Below are 18,113 nucleotides of genomic sequence, written 5' to 3'. Positions count from 1 at the left end.
AAATTTTGTATCTTTTGACCACATCTCCCATCTTCATCTTTTTTTTTTTTTTTTTTGGGAGATGGAGTCTTGCTCTGTCGCCCCGCCCAGGCTGGAGTGCAGTGGCACGATCTTGGCTCACTGCAACCTCCACCTCCCAGGTTCAAGCGATTTTCCTGCCTCAGCCCCCCGAGTAGCTGGGATTACAGGCACACGCCACCATGCACGGCTAATTGTTGTATTTTTAGCAGAGACAGGGTTTCACCATGTTGGCCAAGCTGGTCTCGAACTCAGGTGATCCGCCCACTTTGGCCTACCAAAGTGCTGGGATTACAGGCATGAGCCACGGTGCCCAGCCTCCTTCATCTTTTAATATTTAAAAAAATTATTCTTTTCTTTCAGGCCTTCATTTTTGTTCATCTCCTCAGTTGTTAACTGGTCTGACCCTGCCATATCTTTATTTGTTGGTGGCTTTGACTGAGTTTTGAATACTTTTATTGTAGAGATGGGGGTCTTGGTTTGTTGTCCAGGCTAGTCTCGAACTCCTAGCCTCAAGTGATCCTTCTACCTTGGCCTTCCTAAGTGTTGGATTGCAGGCCTGAACCATTGCATCCAGCCTCAGCCTCTTTTTTTTTTTTTTTGTGAGACAGTTTTGCTTTGTCACCTAGTCTGGAGTGCAGTGGTGCAGTCATGACTCACTGCAGCCTTGATCTCCTGGGCCCAAGCGATTCTCAGCCTCCCGAGTAGCTAGGACTACAGGCATGCTTTATTTTTTTGTAGAGACAGTCTCATTTTATGGCCCAGGGTGGTCTTGAACTCCTGGCTTCCAGCATTTTATATTTCTTTGTATCCTCTGTAGTCGTGCTAGTTTCAGTAAATTCTTATGTATGTGAGGGCTCACTTGATTTATACTTGTGTCTTCACTGTTGCCATGCTTGCTCAGATGTTTATTATCTTGGGGCTCAAACTTACCTATTGAGCAAACATGATGAAATCTACCATGTACCAGGCATTGCGTTAGGTGTTGGAGGAGATACAAGATAAATATAAGGCACAGTCCCTATTCTTTTTCTTTTTCTTTTTTTTTTTGGAGACAGTGTCTTGCTCTGTTTCCCAGGCTGGAGTGCAGTGGCGTGATCCTCAGCTCACTGCAGCCTCTTTCTCCTGGGTTCACATGATTCTCCTGAGTAGCTGGGACTGCAGGCATGCACCACCACGTCTGGCTAGTTTTTGTATTTTTAGTAGAGATGGGGTTTCACCATGTTAGCCAGGCTGGTCTCAAACTCCAGACCACAGGCTGTCCACCTGGGCCTCCCAAAGTGCTGGGATACAGGCACAAGCCACCGCACCCAGCCAGCACAGTCCCTTTTTTTTTTTTTTTTTTTTTTTTGAGATGGAGTCTCGCTCTCGCCCAGGCTGGAGTGCAGTGGCGCAAGCTCCGCTCACTGCAAGCTCTGCCTCCCAGGTTCACGCCATTCTCCTGCCTTGGCCTCCCGAGTAGCTGGGACCACAGGTGCCTGCCACCACACCTTGCTAATTTTTTGTATTTTTAGTAGAGACAGGGTTTCACCGTGTTAGCCAGGATGATCTCCATCTCCTGACCTCGTGATCCACCTGCCTCTGCCTCCCAAAGTGCTGAGATTACAGGCGTGAACCACTGCGCCCAGCCCCACAGTCCCTGTTCTTAAGGGACCTTCATGTTTAGTGGGAGAGACAGTTAATTACAATACAGGATGATAAGGGCAATAGTAGAACCTGGAATGAGATGCTCACTGACTCCTTCTGGAGAATTAGGGGAAGGTTTTACAAGAATTTACATTTGAGCTGTTGCTGGAAGGTTTCGAATGAGCCAAGCAGGTGGTGAGAGTGTGTGTGTGTGTGTGTGTGTGTGTGTGTGTGTGTGTGGTGGAGGTTGAGACAGGAGTGGTGGTTTGGTGAGAGGAGGCTATTCAAGGCAGTGGGACGAGCATGTCTAATGGTGTGGAACAGGAAAGTTCATTCTAAAAATGATTAAGGGTAGAAGCATAGGAGTCAGTGGTAGAAGGTGGAGCGAGTAGAGCAGGATTGCAGTGTGCTTGTATTGAATTTTATTCAGTAAGCAGGAAGGACCTTTAATTGGAGGAATGACATGATCATATTTGTGACAGGTTATTCTGGCATCAAATTTGGTCTCTTGTTTATAGACGAAAGCAGTCTAGAGAAGTTGGTTATCCTGGTGTAATGCCTTGGGTTAAATGGGTTATTAATCAAGTTTGGATGAAAATTTTTACAAAATTCGGCAATTACATAAGGTAGACTCTGGATATATCATCGACATTTCCAACTCTAAAATTAATAATTTTTTACTGACTGAAATTTCCTTCCAAATAGGCTCTTAGTGAATTAGGCATACTTTTTTTTTTTTTTTTTTTTGAGACAAAGATTTGCTCTGTCGCCCAGGCTGGAGGGCAATGGTGCGATCTCAGCTCACCGCAACCTCCACCTCCCGGGTTCAAGCAATTCTTCTGCCTCAGCCTCCCAAGTAGCTGGTACTACAGGCGCCCGCCACCACACCCAGCTAACTTTTGTATTTTTAGTAGAGACCAGGTTTCACCATGTTGACCGGGATGGTCTGGATCTCCTGACCTTGTGATCCGCCTGCCTTGGTCTCCCAAAGTTCTGGGATTACAGGCGGTATATTCTTATAATCAGAGATTTAGCATCCTCTGTGTTCTCTAGTAGAGTACAATTTAGCCACGTAATAGTGAGATTATTTAGGAATGTTTTCTAAGACTGACTTTATAAGACACATTAAAAAAATATACCTTAGAGGCTGGGCACAGTGGCCCACGCCTGTAATCCCAGCACTTTGGGAGGCTGAAGCGGGCGGATCACTTGAGGGCGGGAGTTTGAGACCAGCCTGGCCAACATGGCGAAACCCAATCTGTACTAAAAATACAGAAAATTAGTTGGGCGTGGTGGCGCGTGCCTGTAATCCCAGCTATTGGCGCAATCTCAGCTCACTGCAACCTCCACCTCCTGGGCTCAAGCGATTATTGTGCCTCAGCCTACTGAGTGGCTGGGACTGTAGGTGTGCGCCACCGCGCCCAGCTAATTTTTGTATTTTTAGTAGAGACGGGGTTTTACCATGTTGGTCAGGCTGGTCTTGAACTCCTAAGCTCAAGTGATCCGCCCACCTTGGCCTTCCAAAGTGCTGAGATTACAGGTGAGTCACCGCACCTGGCCTGAATGTTCTTAATGTCACTGAACTGTGCATATAAAAATGGTTAAAATGGGCAGTTGTATGTTACGGCACTGGAGATATAAAAAGGAATTTGATCTGATACCTGCCCTCAAGGAGTAGTTTAGTAGTAGTGCATGACCACTGGTTTTCAAGGAAATAGAGGCTCAAGTGATAAGGAAATGCTGGTAGCTTATAAAAGTTTTGTAATGTGATAAAAAGATAAGTTCTGGGAAAGTAGTCATTATGAGTTCTTGACAATTCAGTCTGATCTACTGGACCGGGATAACTCAGATGGGAAAGTTACTTTGCCCCAACCTCTCTGCACAGCCCGAGAGCATGAGTTTAAAAACCATTGGTCTAGGTAGAAACGTTCAGGTGCATCAGTTGGCATGTTTGATTCCTCTCTGTGTTGTACATTGAGACCTTGAGGCACAGAATGATAGGGTTATTTAAGGAGCAGACTCATTCAACCTGGAATTAGGCATAGGCTTGGGTTTGTCGTTGACAGAGCCTACTGCTCTTTTTACAGGTTTTCAAGATGGAATTAGTGTCTTACGTTCCGAGTTTGCCATAAAGCTAAATTCTGAATTCACATGAGAATGTAATTGTTTAATGACCACATGACTACCCAAACCAGCTTGTTGAAGTCGTGTCTTTTCACTGTCATTTTGATACTGGCCCAATTAACAATATTTATTGAGTACTCCTTTGTGCCAAGCACTTTTCTGAGAACTTTATACATATATTAATTTATTCAGTGTTCAACAACACTGTGAAGTAAGAACAGTTTTATAGATAAGGGACCATAGATAGTGAGATTTAATTAAGTCACTTATCCAGGGTCTCACAACTAGCAGTTGGTGGAGTTGGGAATCAAACATAGGCTTCAGAGCCAGATGTGCTCTTATTATTTATTGAGGAGTTCAGTTGCTTTGGAAATTGCTTTGGGATGACTAATTACTGACTTTTATTTGTTTTACTATGAGTTGCTGGGCATAAATATTAAAAAATATCAGTTCCTACCATTTGGGAGTCTTACAGTTTTGAGAATTACTATTTATTAGGGTTTATTTTTATTTTTATTTATTTATTTTTGAGACGGAGTTTTGCTCTTGTTGCCCAGGCTGGAGTGCAGTGGCGCGATCTTGGCTCACTGCAACCTCCGCTTCCCGGGTTGAAGCAATTCTCCTGCCTCAGCTGCCCAAGCAACTGGAATTATAGGCATGTGCCACCATGCCCCGCTAATTGTGTGCTTTTAGTAGAGACGGGGTTTCACCATGTTGGTCAGGCTGGCCTGGAACTCCTGACCTCAATTGATCCACCTGCCTTGGCCTCCCAAAGTATATGTTTACAGGCATGAGCCACCGTGCCTGGCCAAGGTTGATTCTTAGTGGCCATCTGCACTAAATGCATTTGTTAGACAAATGATAAAGAAAAGGGGTTGATAACCTTTCCAAAGGGTCAGATACTTTAGGGTTTGCTGGCCAGGAGGCAAAGTTGAGGCTACTCTGTGGGTACTTACATGACAAGAGAGAAAACAACTTTGTACAAAGTTTTTATTTCAAAATACAATAATCAGGCTAGGCACCGTGCCTCACACCTGCAATCCCAGCGCTTTGGGAGGCTGAGGCGGGCAGATCACCTGAGGTCAGTTCGAGACCAGCCTGGCCAACATGACGAAACCCCGTCTCTACTAAAAATACAAAAAAATTAGCCAGGCGTTGTGGTGCAAGCTTGTAATCCCAGCTACTTGCAAGGCTGAGGCACAAGAATCTCTTGAACCCGGAGGACAGGGGTTGCACTGAGCCAAGACCATGCCACTGCACACCAGCCTGGGTGACAGAGTGAGACTCTGTCTCAAAAAATATATATAGATAGGCATGTGTATGTATATATATATATATGTATATATATATGTATGTATGTATGTATATATGTATATATATAAATGTAAATAATGAGTATAATTTTTGTAGTAACAGGTCTATAAGAATGGAATTCTGCTTTTGGGGAGTACAATTTCACTTAATTGGGTTTCCAAGTTAGCATTGCCTTTCAAAATTGATGGCAAATATTTATTTGTTAATGCTGATCTGTCGTGAAGTTTTATGTCTGTCATCTTTGAAAATGTCTTCACACAGATGGGTACTGCCAAATACATTAATCACTGAGCATGTGATTTTAATGGAGCAGATTTATCTTTTGGAAGGCACAGAAATGTGTTAGATTCTTGATATTTGTCTTTTAGCATACCATAACATTGCAGATAAATCGCTTCCAATTGAAGATTAGATGGAAGCTCCTTAGCTGCACAGTTAGACAGATTTTGAAATATGGAGATTTACTTTACACATGCATTAAGGTTGGAAATATGCTGGAACTGTAGTTTGAGCTCAGAAGATCTGCTTCAGATTTGTGTGGGTATGGAGATATCACTTCTTGTTCAACTTTTGACAGTATGAGAAGTGAATAAAGTAGTTTGACATTTCTTGAAATTGAAACATTTATTGTCATTAGTATTATTTTATTACAGTATGTGTTTCCCATAGAAGTGCTGTTTTGACTTCTAATTTTATTTTATTTCTTTGAGACAGAATCTCCCTCCGTCAGCTAGTCTGGAGTGCAGTGATGAGATCATAGCTCACTGCAACTTCAAGCTCCTGGGCTTAAGCGAGCCTCCTGTCCCAGCCTCCTGAATAGCTGGGACCACAGGCGTACACCATTGAGTCAGGCTAATTTTTTTTTTTTTTTTTTTTTTTTTTTTAAGTTTTTGTAGAGACGGATCTTGCTGTGTTCACTAGGCAGGTCTCAAACTTCTGACCTCAAGCTGTCCTCCTACCGTGGCCTCCCAAAGTGTTGGGATTACAGATGTGAGCTACTGTGCCAGGTCTTTGTAATTTTAAACTGAATTCATTAAGAAACATTATCAACTCTGCAGCAAAAGCTAACTTCAAAGCTATTTGGTATCCGCAATAGTAATAGTGGTTAAGGGTGGTTCTTGTTGAAAAATTTCATACTCAGCCCTGAGCTTTTCAAGAAACATAAAATTTTTCTGCTTCTAACTCATCAAACTGCCGTGTGGTAGGGCAGGTCAGGATATTCACCTTCTTTTTCTCAGCACTGCACTCCAGCCTAGGTGACGGAAACCACGTCTCAAGAAAAAAAGTCTGCAGAGAAACTGCTGATAAGTAACCTTACATTTTCACAACGTTTGCCAGTTTTTCCAACTAAGTCCTTTTCTTCTCCACAGATATTTTTTACCGTCATTTGCTTTCCTGTAAGTTGGGAATATTGTGATGAGTGCTTAGTTTGGTGAGATCAATGTATGTTATATTCTTGGCATGTCTGTGGTGTCATTTCATAATAAACACAATGATTTGCTATCAAATTCAATAACAAAATGATTCACACTTCACACTGTGCCTTAAAAGGGTAACATCAACATCTGCTTTTCTTGTTTTGATGTGATGGATATGCACTGGTAATTAAAAATAATAATAAAATGTGATACTGCCTGTGCATGGTATGTGAAATGCTGTTGAGTTATAACTGTGTCAATGCAATTTGTAGTAGAGCAAAGCAGTGAGACCACTGAAGGCAGTCCCTGTTGCAGCTACTCAGATCTCCTGTCTTAGTGTGCAAGTAGCCATATGTAAATGAATGTGACTGTTCCTATAAAATTGTTTATGGGTGTGTAAATTGGAATTTCCCCAGCCCAGCAGCTAATATGGGGGAAAAAAAGAAGTTGGAATATTGTATAATTTTAACCTCTAATGAAGTATTTTTTTGATAAAAAAAGATTTTTTTAAAACAGAAACCATTCTTAGCTCATGGATGGTACAAAACCAGACAATGGGCTAGATTTGGTCTGTGTGCCTTAGTTGCCATCCCCTATTACAGAAGGCTCTGTATACATGACTTATTTGGAAGTGATCTGTTTTCTCTCCAAACCCATTTATAGTAATTTCACCAGTCTTGGATCAATCTTGGTTTCCACTGATACCATGAAACCTACTTGGAGCAGACATTGCACAGTTTTCTGTGGTAAAAACTAAAGGTTTATTTGCTAAGCTGTCATCTTATGCTTAGTATTTTTTTTTTTACAGTGGGGAATGGCTGAGATTACATTTTGTTATTCATTAGATACTTTGGGTTAACTTGACACTGTCTTCTTTTTTTTGCTTTTAATTGCTATCATCATGCTTTTGAAATAAGAACACATTAGTCCTTAAGTATTACATAAGCTTGCTTGTTACGCCTGGTGGTTTAAAGGACTATCTTTGACCTCAGGTTCACAAGAGTGGGCAAAGTGTTTCCTTATGTTCTGTAGTTCTCAATAAAAGATTGCCAGGGGCCGGGTACTGTGGCTCACACTGTAATCCCAGCACTTTGGGAGGCTGAGGCTGGCAGATCATGTGAGGGCAGGTGTTCGAGACCAGCCTGGGCAACATAGTGAGACCCTGTCTCTATTTAATTAAAAAAAAGAATGCCAGGCCAGGCACGGTGGCTCATGCCTGTAATCCCAGCACTTTGGGAGGCTGAGGTGGGCGGATCTGGGAGGCTGAGGTGGGCGGATCATTTGAGGTCAGGAGCTTGAGACCAGCCTGGGTAACATGGTGAAACCCTGTCTCTACTAAAAATACAAAAAAAAATAGCTGGGTGTGGTTGTGCATGCCTGTAATCCCAGCTACTAGGGAGGCTGAGGCAGGAGAATTGCTTGATCCCAGGAGACGGAGGTTTCAGTGAGCTGAGATCACACCATTGCACTCCAGCCTGGGCGAGGGAGTGAGACTCCGTCTCAAAAAAAAAAGAAAAGAAAAGAAAGAAAGATTGCCAGGGGTACTTGAGGTGAGATAAGGAAAAAAAAAATTCAGTCTTGTGTACCATAGGAGATACAAATGGTATGGTCCTAGAATGTTAGCGTTTACCCTTTGGATTTGGAAACTGTTTCGTTGTTTAAGGTCTACTAATGTGTGGAACATGGGAGCATTCTGAGTGACACGCTGGTCTAAGGCACTGTTGTCCTTTATCTGGATCATTATTATTATTATTTTATTCTTTTTTGAGACAAGGTCTTGCTCTGTCACCTAGGCTGGAGTGCAGTAGTGTGAACATGGCTCATTGCAGCCTCTGTCTCTTGGGCTCAGGCAGTTCTCTTGCCTCAGCCTCCCATAATGTTGGGATTATAGGTGTAAGCCACCACACCTGGCCTGCCTGGATGATTATTATTATTATTATTATTATTATTATTATTATTATTATTTTTTGAGATGGAGTCTTGCTCTGTCACCCAGGCTGGAGTGCAGTGGCACAATCTTGGCTCACTGCAACCTCTGCCTCCTGGGTTCACGCCATTCTCCTGCCTCAGCCTCCTGAGTAGCTGGGACTACAGGCGCCCGCCACCACGCCTGGCTAATTTTTTGTATTTTTAGTAGAGACGGGGTTTCACCATGTTAGCCAGGATGGTCTCCATCTCCTGACCTTGTGATCCGCCCTCCTCGGCCTCCCAAAGTGCTGGGATTACAGGCATGAGCCACTGCGCCCGGCCCTGCCTGGATTATTTTGGGCATTATCTACTAATTTCTTCTATTTGTGACCCATTAAAATCTGTTCTCCACGCAGCAGCGAACATGTATCATTGCAGTTTGTGGTATTTTGAAACATAATTATGCTCCTATTTTATGCTGTAAACACTCCAGTGGCTGCCCTCATTACCCAGAAGAAAACCAAAGTCCTTACGTTGATTTCAAGGCCTTGTCCATTCAGCCGTGTTTCTGACCTGATCTACCAACAGCTCATTGGTAACCTTTTGCATTGCAGACATTCTTTTTTTTTGAGACAAGAGTTTCGCTATTGTTGTCCAGGCTGGAGTGCAGTGGTGCGATCTCGGCTCACCACAACCTCTGCCTCCCAGGTTCAAGTGATTCTCCTGCCTCAGCCTCCTGAGTAGCTGGGATTACAGGCACCAGCCACCTCGCCCGGCTGATTTTTTGTGTTTTTAGTAAAGACGGGGTTTCTCCACGTTGGTCAGGCTGGTCTTGAACTCCCGACCTCAGGTGATCTGCCCGCCTCGGCCTCCCAAAGTGGTGGGATTACAGGTGTGAGCCACCGCGCTTGGCCAACATTGCAGACATTCTTATTTTTGTCTCTTCCTCAGACAGTCAAGCATGTTTCCTCCCCAGGGTCTTTGCATTTGCTGTTTCCTCAGATAAGGCCCAGTATACTCTTTTTCTTCCGTCTCTGCTCAGCTGTCTCGTTAGAGAGGCCTTCCCTTAATGCGTGATATAAAATTGTATAACTTTTACTCCTCCATGTGCCCCCATCTGCTCACTAGAATGTCAGTTCCAGGCATGAAGGGACTTTTAAATTATTGAACCTCCAGTGTCTAGAATAGTGCCTGGCATGTAGTCAGTACTTAATAAATTATTTGTTGAATAAGTGGACAATTAGTAATGTGTAGAAGGGAAGAGGGTCTATTGTGGAGTCTCCTTGCTAATACACTGCTGTTTGGCCAAAGGAGGTTCAGGAGATAGAGGCTGACAAGTATGCCTGTGGCTGGCCAGATGACATGCAGGACAGGCTAGGCAGGAGGAGGGCAACTGTGGTGGCAGGGGGTGACTCAGGGTTTCAGGTGTCTCTTCGCTGTCACAGAGTAACTAAAGGCCAGAGCCTCAGATTTGCTTATTCACTCATCGCAACAATGGGGAATTGAAGACTTGTTGGAATGATAAAATTCTTGCCAATATCCAAGAAGAGGTTAATTAATAGGAAATATGATGGAGTAATAAAATGGGAGATTTATGTGTGTGTACTTTTGCCATCTGGTTAGAATTAGAGGGAAAGATGGATGTATTGGAATAGATTGTGTTTTTTTGTTGTTTTGAGACAGAGTCTCGCTCTGTCACCCACGCTGGAGTGCAATGGCACGATCTCGGCACACTGCAACCTCTGCTTCCCGAGTTCAAGGGATTCTCCTGCCTCAGCCTCCCGAATAGCTGGGATTACAGTCATGTGCCACCATGCGTGGCTACTTTTTGTATTTTTAGTAGAGACATGGTTTCACCATGTTGTCCAGGCTGGTCTTGAACTCTGGACCTCGTGATCCGCCCGCCTCGGCCTCCCAAAGTGCCGGGATTACAGGCATGAGCCACCACGCCCGGCTTGGAATAGGTTGTTTTTTAAATTCAACATGTTACAGCGTAAGAGCAGTTTGCAGTCCTGTAGCAGACATGGGATTTCCCTCACTAGCTAGGCAGGGCTGACTGATGTGAGCCCTCTGTGCCTCTGGAGTGAGGAATCGGGGGAAGAAGTTTTGGCTGATGTAACCTAGGCTGAATTAGAAGAATACATAGCGAGAAGACATGAAAAAGTATTTTGAGTGAGTTTTTTAAAGTGCTATATTTGTACTTAATAAAGAAACACATACCGACATTGTTATTTGGTAAAGGATCTGAATACTAAGCCTCATCTGGATAAAACAGTATTATCCTGTTAGTAATTTTTTTTTTCTTGAGGCGAAGTCTCACTCTGTCCCCCAGGCTGGAGTGCAGTGGCGCGATCTCGGCTCACCGCAAGCTCCACCTCCTGGGTTCACGCCACTCTCCCACCTCAGCCTCCTGAGTAGCTGAGACTACAGGTGCCTGCCGCCACGCCTGGCTAATTTTGTTTTTGTATTTTTAGTAGAGACGGGATTCCACCATGTTAGCCAGGATGGTCTCGATCTCCTGACCTCGTGATCCGCCCGCCTTGGCCTCCCAAAGTGCTGGGATTATAGGCGTGAGCCACTGCCCCTGTAATATGAATAACAACAAAGTTTTGATAAGGCAGGAGTGAGGGCATCTAATTACCTACATGAGCTTGCTGGTCTTAGAACTTGGTTTTCCTGTTTGTTTTGGAAAACGCTGGCCATAGCTTTGATGTATGACCATGTTCATAGATCTGGGAATAGACAACTGGAGCAGAAGGGAATTTTTGTGCTTTTATGGGTAGGTACGGAGAGTTATTTTACCTTGAAATGCATTTGTTAAATTCATTTTAGTATACCTCTGTTCATTGCTTTCTTATTTTAAACATCTGATTTTTGTCAGGTTCACCAGGTTGAGTTTTGTGGAGCTTGTGAATTAGTCTTGCATAATGAAAACCTTAGCACCTGAAATATTGCCAGTGAAAGTATCAGGTTACAGTAAGGAAGGCTTTTGCTTTCCATACTGTAGGAGGTTAGATGAATGAAAACCTGTCAGACAGAGAGGCAGACCATCTCATACTTTGAGAGAAAAGCTTGGGTCCTTTTGGAGTAAAGCTGAGGGCTAAAGTAGAGTTTGTGTTTCTAGATTTTGAGCATCAGTAACAGAATCTGCATTTGGGTAGCCATTTTATCACTACTTATTTTCTCTCATTTCAGAAGTGTATGCTGACTTGTAAAGTGAAGAAGCCAGTGGTGCTGCGGGTGTTCTTTTGGGGTAGTGTCTGGGATCCAGTACGAGTTGAATCATTGTTCAAATAAGGTAAAAGCATGGTGGTAAAAGAAACTAATAACTTCACTAATTTGTAAAACCAATCTTATGTTAAGAATTGATTATTTCGAGACCAGCCTATGCAACATGGTGAGATCCTGTCTCTACAAAAAATAAAAAAATTTAACCAGGCCTGGTGAGACACACCTGTGGTCCCAGCTACTTGGGAGGCTGAGGCAGAAGGATAGCTTGAGCTCAGTAGTTGGAGACTGCAGTGAACCATGTTCATGCCACTGCACTCCAGCCTGGGTGACAGCAAGACCCTGTCTCAAAAAAAAAGAAAAGAAAAAGAATTGATTATCCAGACGATTCGTTAATGGAAGTTCTGGGTTCTTATGAAACAGTATTCGTTTGAAAAAGGCTGTCTGTAAACTTGACATCTGTAATCATTGTTAGTATTTTGGGAAGCAGTCCCTCTTCATGCTTATGTTACTTGGATATATACCTGTTTTAATTAAAATTGGGGGCCGGGCGTGGTGGCTCCCGCCTGTAATCCCAGCACTTTGGGAGGCCAAGGCAGGTGATCACTTGAGGTCAGGAGTTCGAGACCAGCCTGGCCAACATAGTGAAACCCCGTCTCTACTAAAAATACAAAAATTAGCCAGGCATGGTGGCAGGCACCTGTAATCCCAACTACTTGGGAGGCTGAGGCAGGAGAATCACTTCAATGCAGAAGGTAGAGGTTACAGTGAGCCGAGATCTTGCCACTGCCCTCCAGCCTGGGCAACAGAGCAAGACCTTGTCTCAGAAAAACAAAAACAAACAAAAGCTTTATATATTTGCAAAAACACTATAGTAGACATACCAGACCATCAGCTCCCTAGGGCTTTTTATGGAAAACAGCAGTCCTTCCCCACTCCCCTTCCCAGCCCCTTAGAAGCAGTCATTTTCAACTCTCCAGTTCTTTTGGCATATCTCTCTAAATAATAAGCCTTTTTTGCTTTACAGTGTTTGTTATTATTTATTAACTTCACTCCTTAGATAGTGGTCGTTTTTGGTAGGCTTACATGACCACCTCACATGCCAACATTAATTGTCACTCTGGGGCCGGGCACCTGGCTCACGCCTGTAATCTCAGCACTTTGGGAGGCCGAGGCGGGCGGATCACGAGGTCAGGAGATCGAGACCATCCTGGCTAACACGGTGAAACCCCATCTCTGCTAAAAATACAAAAAAGGAGCTGGGCGTGGTGGCGGGCGCCTGTAGTCCCAGCTACTCTGGAGGCTGAGGCAGGAGAATGGTGTGAACCCAGGAGGCGGAGCTTGCAGTGAGCGGAGATCGCGCCACTGCACTCTAGCCTGGGCTACAGAGCAAGACTACGTCTCAAAAAAAAAAAAAAAAAAAGGCACTCTGGTTATAATATAATTTTAGTCATGGCAGTATCATGGTTTACAACATTATTATGATTACGTAGCGCTTATTCACAGCCCAGTCATTTTACATGTTGTGTTTACTTTTCCTTTTTTGTACAACTATTTGTTTTCTGTTTTTAATAATCTTTTTGTCTATTTTGCTTAGTTTCTATGTCTTTATGAGTAATTTCTCCCTAAACTCTAACCATAAGTGTAAATCTTCCACAATACATTTAAGCATTTTGGCTATATTATAAATTTTATCTTGGGCTAAGCACAGTAGCTCACACCTGTAAGCCAAGCACTTTGGGAGGCCGAGGAGGGCACATCACTTGAGGCCAGGAGTTCGAGACCAGCTGGCCAACATGGTAAAACCCCATCTCTACTAAAAATACAAAAATTAGGCCGGGTGCGGTGGCTCACGCCTGTAATCCCAGCACTTTGGGAGGCCAAGGCGGGCGGATCACGAGGTCAGGAGATCGAGACCATCCTGGCTAACACGGTGAAACCCAATCTGTACTAAAAATACAAAAAAACTAGCCAGGCATGGTGGTGGGCGCCTGTAGTCCCAGCTACTCGGGAGACTGAGGCAGGAGAATGGCGTGAACCCGGGAGGCGGAGTTTGCAGTGAGCTGAGATCGCACCATTGCAATCCAGGCTGGGCGACAGAGCGAGACTCCATCTCAAAAAAAGTAAAAATAAAATAAAAAATTAGAGCCATTTCTGTAAGCAGTTCATATGCTATTCCAAAAGGAAATCCCAGAGAGACGAACTACGCTGATCACATGTATCTGGACTAAGTTCTGGTTGAGTGTGTGGATCTACCTGAGGTGGAGTTGGTGTCTCTAGATAGCTTCGAGTAGTATTTTAAATAATTTTAAGTGGAAGCAACCGGTCGGGTTCTCCTTGATTTCTTTTGTAAACTTAGATGATTAGTATGATCCAAAATGGTAGTAGATCTTTAAATCATTTTTCGTCTCTTACGTAGAGTTGTGTTTGTATTTAAGACATCTCCGCCTGCTCCCCCAAACTCATGTGGAGAGTTACTGCAACAGGAAAGGCTTAGTGGGTAGAGACTAGAAATGGCAAGTATAAATGACAAATCTAAAAGTGACTGGACAGTACTAGATTGGGTTCTCAATTTGAAGATATAATCATCGTTGTTCTCAAGGACAGTGCTGCTCAAAAGAAGAATGTGAGCCACATGTCATTTAATATTTTTTAGTAGTCACATTTAAAAAAACAGATGAAATAAATTTGAACGATATGTTTTATATAATTCAATATATCCAGTACATTCTTATTTCAACATATAAGTGATATAAAGAATGGTGAGATATTTTACTTTGTTTATACCAAGCCTTAGAAATCCCATGTTTATTTTATACCTGTAGCTCATCTCAGTTCAGATCAGCCACATTTCACATGCTGAGTCTACATATGTATTGGATGGTACAGTTCTGAGTTCATACTTTGTAGGAACAGATAAACTAGTATGATTAAGTTAATGAATAATGGCCTGCCACATTCCAAACATAATACAAAACAGTGATATAGTAATATAAAACAAAATAAATCTAACACACACGTTTTTTTCCTCCTCTAAACCTCCATGTGATCATCTTTGGGAAGAAGATTTGATCTTAAAAAGACCATTGTCTGTAAAAGCTGTCAAACAGCTTATTTCTCCTACTGTAGTTCTATCCAGGCTTTATGTAGAACTCTTTGTAAACAGTGGATGTCTGTATATCAGTATGGGGGTGATCTGCAAAGAATGTCCATGGCCCACTGGCTCTGAATCCCATTCTCAGTTTCTTCAATTAGAATCTTGATGGATGGACATTTTTTTAAAGTTCTGTAGGTGATTACAGTATTTATCAGTGTTTAGCCCAAGGCTTTAATAGTAATGCTTCTATTTTATTTTATTTTTTTATTTATTATTATTATTTTTTTTTGAGATGGAGTCTTGCTCTGTCTCCCAGGCTGGAGTGCAGTGGCGCGATCTCGGCTCACTACAAGTCCACCTCCCGGGTTCACGCCATTCTCCTGCCTCAGCCTGCCAAGTAGCTGGGACTACAGGCGCCCGCCACCAGGGCCGGCTAATTTTTTTTTTTTTTTTTGTATTTTCAGTAGAGATGGGGTTTCACTGTGTTAGCCAGGATGATCTCTATCTCCTGACCTCGTGATCTGCCCACCTTGGCCTCCCAAAGTGTTGGGATTACAGGCGTGAGCCACCGCGCCCGGCCTATTTTATTTATTTTTTGGAGGCTCTGTCGCCAAGGCTGGAGTGCAGTGGCTTGTCACGGCTCACTGCAACCTTGACCTCCCAGGCTCAGGTGATCCTCCTGCTTCGGCCTCCTGAGTAGCTGAGACTATAGGCACAAGCCACCATGCTCAGTTAATTTTTGTATTTCTTGTAGAGATGAGGTCTTACTATGTTGCCCAGGCTGGTCTCAAACTCCTGGGCTCAAGTGATCCACCCGCCTTGGCCTCTCAAAGTGCTAGGATTTCAGGGGTGAGCTACTGCACCTGGACAATAATTCCATTTTTAAAAATAGTTAAGTGTCATGATTGGCTGCTTAATTTAGCTTAGAAAAGATTTATCATAATGAGAGCTGGAAGGAAACCACAGGTCGTTAGTTAATATAGATTATAGTGTCTTTATTAAGTTAGGAAAGCTGAGAATTTCTCTTAAGAATTGAGAAGAAAATATTCCCCAATGGTAACATACTCATTTAAAATGGGGACTAAAATTACTGTTACCGTCCCTGAGAGACATAGGAGAGGAGCCTCTGGGGTGAATTGAATATTTTTTTTAAGCCGCCAGCTGTGCTATTCATTTTGTTTCCCCAATGATTAATTGCATAGATGATCCTGAGCTTAATAGACACCCATTGACTGAATTCTCAGAGGAGTATCTCAAGTTGCTTACACTGGGGATGTTGTGATGAAAAAGTTCTAAGTGAACTTTTAGCTTGCTGTTGATTTTCCCTGCTAACATCCAGCATCGAAGAGATTTGTCTTCCAAAGGTGAATGTGACCTTTTGACTTAGGTCTTTCTTGATAATACGACCTTTCCTTCTAGCACACCTCTTCAGTGTGACACATGCTAATTTAGCCAGGAAAGATATAAAATGCTTTATTGCTGTGTAGGAAGATACCTGATCACTTACTACTTGTAGGCAGATTTGGGTTTTTTTTGTTTGTTTTTTTGAGACGGAGTCTCGCTCTGTCACCCAGGCTGGAGTGCAGTGGCTCAGTCTCAGCTCACTGCAAGCTCTGCCTCCCGGGTTCACGCCATTCTCCTTCTTGTAGGCAGGTTTTAATAAATAGCAAGAAAATAGAATCAGTTATGAAATCTGTTTACTCCCAGGGAAGTTCCTAAATCTCTCCCTCCAACCACTCTGGTTCTGTGGCTAAACATAGTTTAAGGTGTTTACTGACTTGTGTGTTAGGCACTATGTATGTACTTCCTTAATTCTCCTGGCAGTCCTGTAAGGTGTAGGTCACATTTGGAAGATGGAGAGAGTTAAGTATTTTGTCCAGGAATGGGTGGCAGAGCCAAGATTGAACCCAGTTCGTTTTTGCTACCAAAGCCTCTACTTACTGCCGAACCTGGCCCAGTATTACAAAGTGACTTGTACATTTAGGACTGAGCATTTTAGATTGATAATATGCTTTAGTGTATTTCCTCACCTAACACCCACCTTAGTGCCCCTCTTGAAATAACACTGTATTATGGACATATGGACAGCCCAGAATGGAACGTGGATTCTAGTCTCAGTTGCTTATTGTGTGTTGAGATTATGTGCAGATTTGCTAGTTATCTATCTCTTTTGGTCTTAACTGTGAAATATTGGTAACATTACCCTTATCTTTTTTTTTAAATATCTATTTGAGAATAGTTGAAGATTTGTTGAAAATTGTGAAGATATACAGAATTTATATTTGCTAGGGCTGCTATAATAAAGTACCACAAATGGAGGCTTCAACAACAGCAGTTCTATTGTCTCACAGCTCTGGAGGCTAGAAATTCAAAATCAAGGTGTCGGCAGGATTGGTTCTTCTAGAGAGCCGTGACAGAAGGATCTGTTCCAGGCCCCTCTCCTTGGCTTCCCTGTGTCTCCGCATATCAGGTTCCAAATTTCCCCTTTTTATAAGCATCATATACCTCACTAAAGACCCTTAACTTCAAATGAGGTTACATTCTGAGGTCCTAGGGGTTAGGACTTCCCATATATGATTTGGATGGGTAGATGGGTCACAACTGGACCCATAACAGTTCCTATGTACCCCATGCCCAGTTTCCACTGTAAATAACATCTTACATTAGTATGGTACATTTGTCACAATTAATGAACCAGTATGAAACTTTACTATTAACTAAAGTATCATCCTTGTTATGAGCACATAAGAAAATTTTAGTTCAAAGAGAAGCAACTTGGAAAAGGTCTTACTAGTAATCTTTTTGACTTTACTCTGGTGCCTTTTTACACTGTTAACCAATACAAACGAAAACCTCCAAAGTCACAGTATGAGCCTGAAAAGATTAAAAAATAATTTTCTACTTACAGTTAGGTACAAGACAGGAAACTTTTTTTTTTTTTTTGGCTGCATCTAGTGCACATGGCGTGCATGGCATAGTAAGTGTTCAGTAAATCTTGATAAGATGAACAGAAGAATGCCCTTGGTACTTGTTGGGCCATATTTTTGAAGCATAAACTCCAATTTTACCAAATAACTGTAAAGTATAGCAATTGTGAAATCTGCTTTAATGAGAAAGCAAAAATTATTTATTTTTTAAATTTTAAGTTCTAGGATACATGTGCAGAAAGTGCAGGTTTGTTACATAGGTATACATGTGCCATGGTGGTTTGCTGTACATATCAACCCATCATCTAGGTTTTAAGCCCCGCATGCATTAGCTGTTTGTCCTAATCTAACGCTCCCCATCCCTTTGCCCCCCACCCCCTAAAAATTATTTTTAAAATTGTGAAATGGTCCAGATGTGGTGGCTCACACCTGTAGTCCCAACACTTTGGGAGG

At 42.6% G+C, this 18,113-nt stretch overlaps 1 protein-coding gene across 16 annotated transcripts in view; it reads left to right on the top strand.

The window, feature by feature from the left end:
* THRAP3 (thyroid hormone receptor associated protein 3) overlaps positions 1-18,113 on the top strand; it is an 80,028-nt gene that overhangs the window by 22,507 nt on the left and 39,408 nt on the right. For 10 of the 16 annotated variants that reach the window (XM_004025461.4, XM_019015346.3, XM_055391839.2 and 7 more), the window contains one exon: positions 11,604-11,706. The exons of 4 other annotated variants lie outside the window; for them this stretch is intronic. The gene's annotated coding sequence lies outside the window, so the exon portion shown is untranslated. Of the gene's footprint in view, positions 1-6,452; positions 6,515-11,603; positions 11,707-18,113 lie in introns of all 16 variants that reach the window. 2 more of the 16 variants (XM_063700333.1, XM_019015329.3) reach the window with 1 other exon arrangement.

This window comes from Gorilla gorilla, chromosome 1, assembly GCF_029281585.2.
Source record: "Gorilla gorilla gorilla isolate KB3781 chromosome 1, NHGRI_mGorGor1-v2.1_pri, whole genome shotgun sequence".
Classification (NCBI taxonomy): Eukaryota; Metazoa; Chordata; class Mammalia; order Primates; family Hominidae; genus Gorilla; species Gorilla gorilla.
Note: the sequence above shows the minus strand (reverse complement) of the source record. Positions and strands in the feature narration are given on the sequence as shown.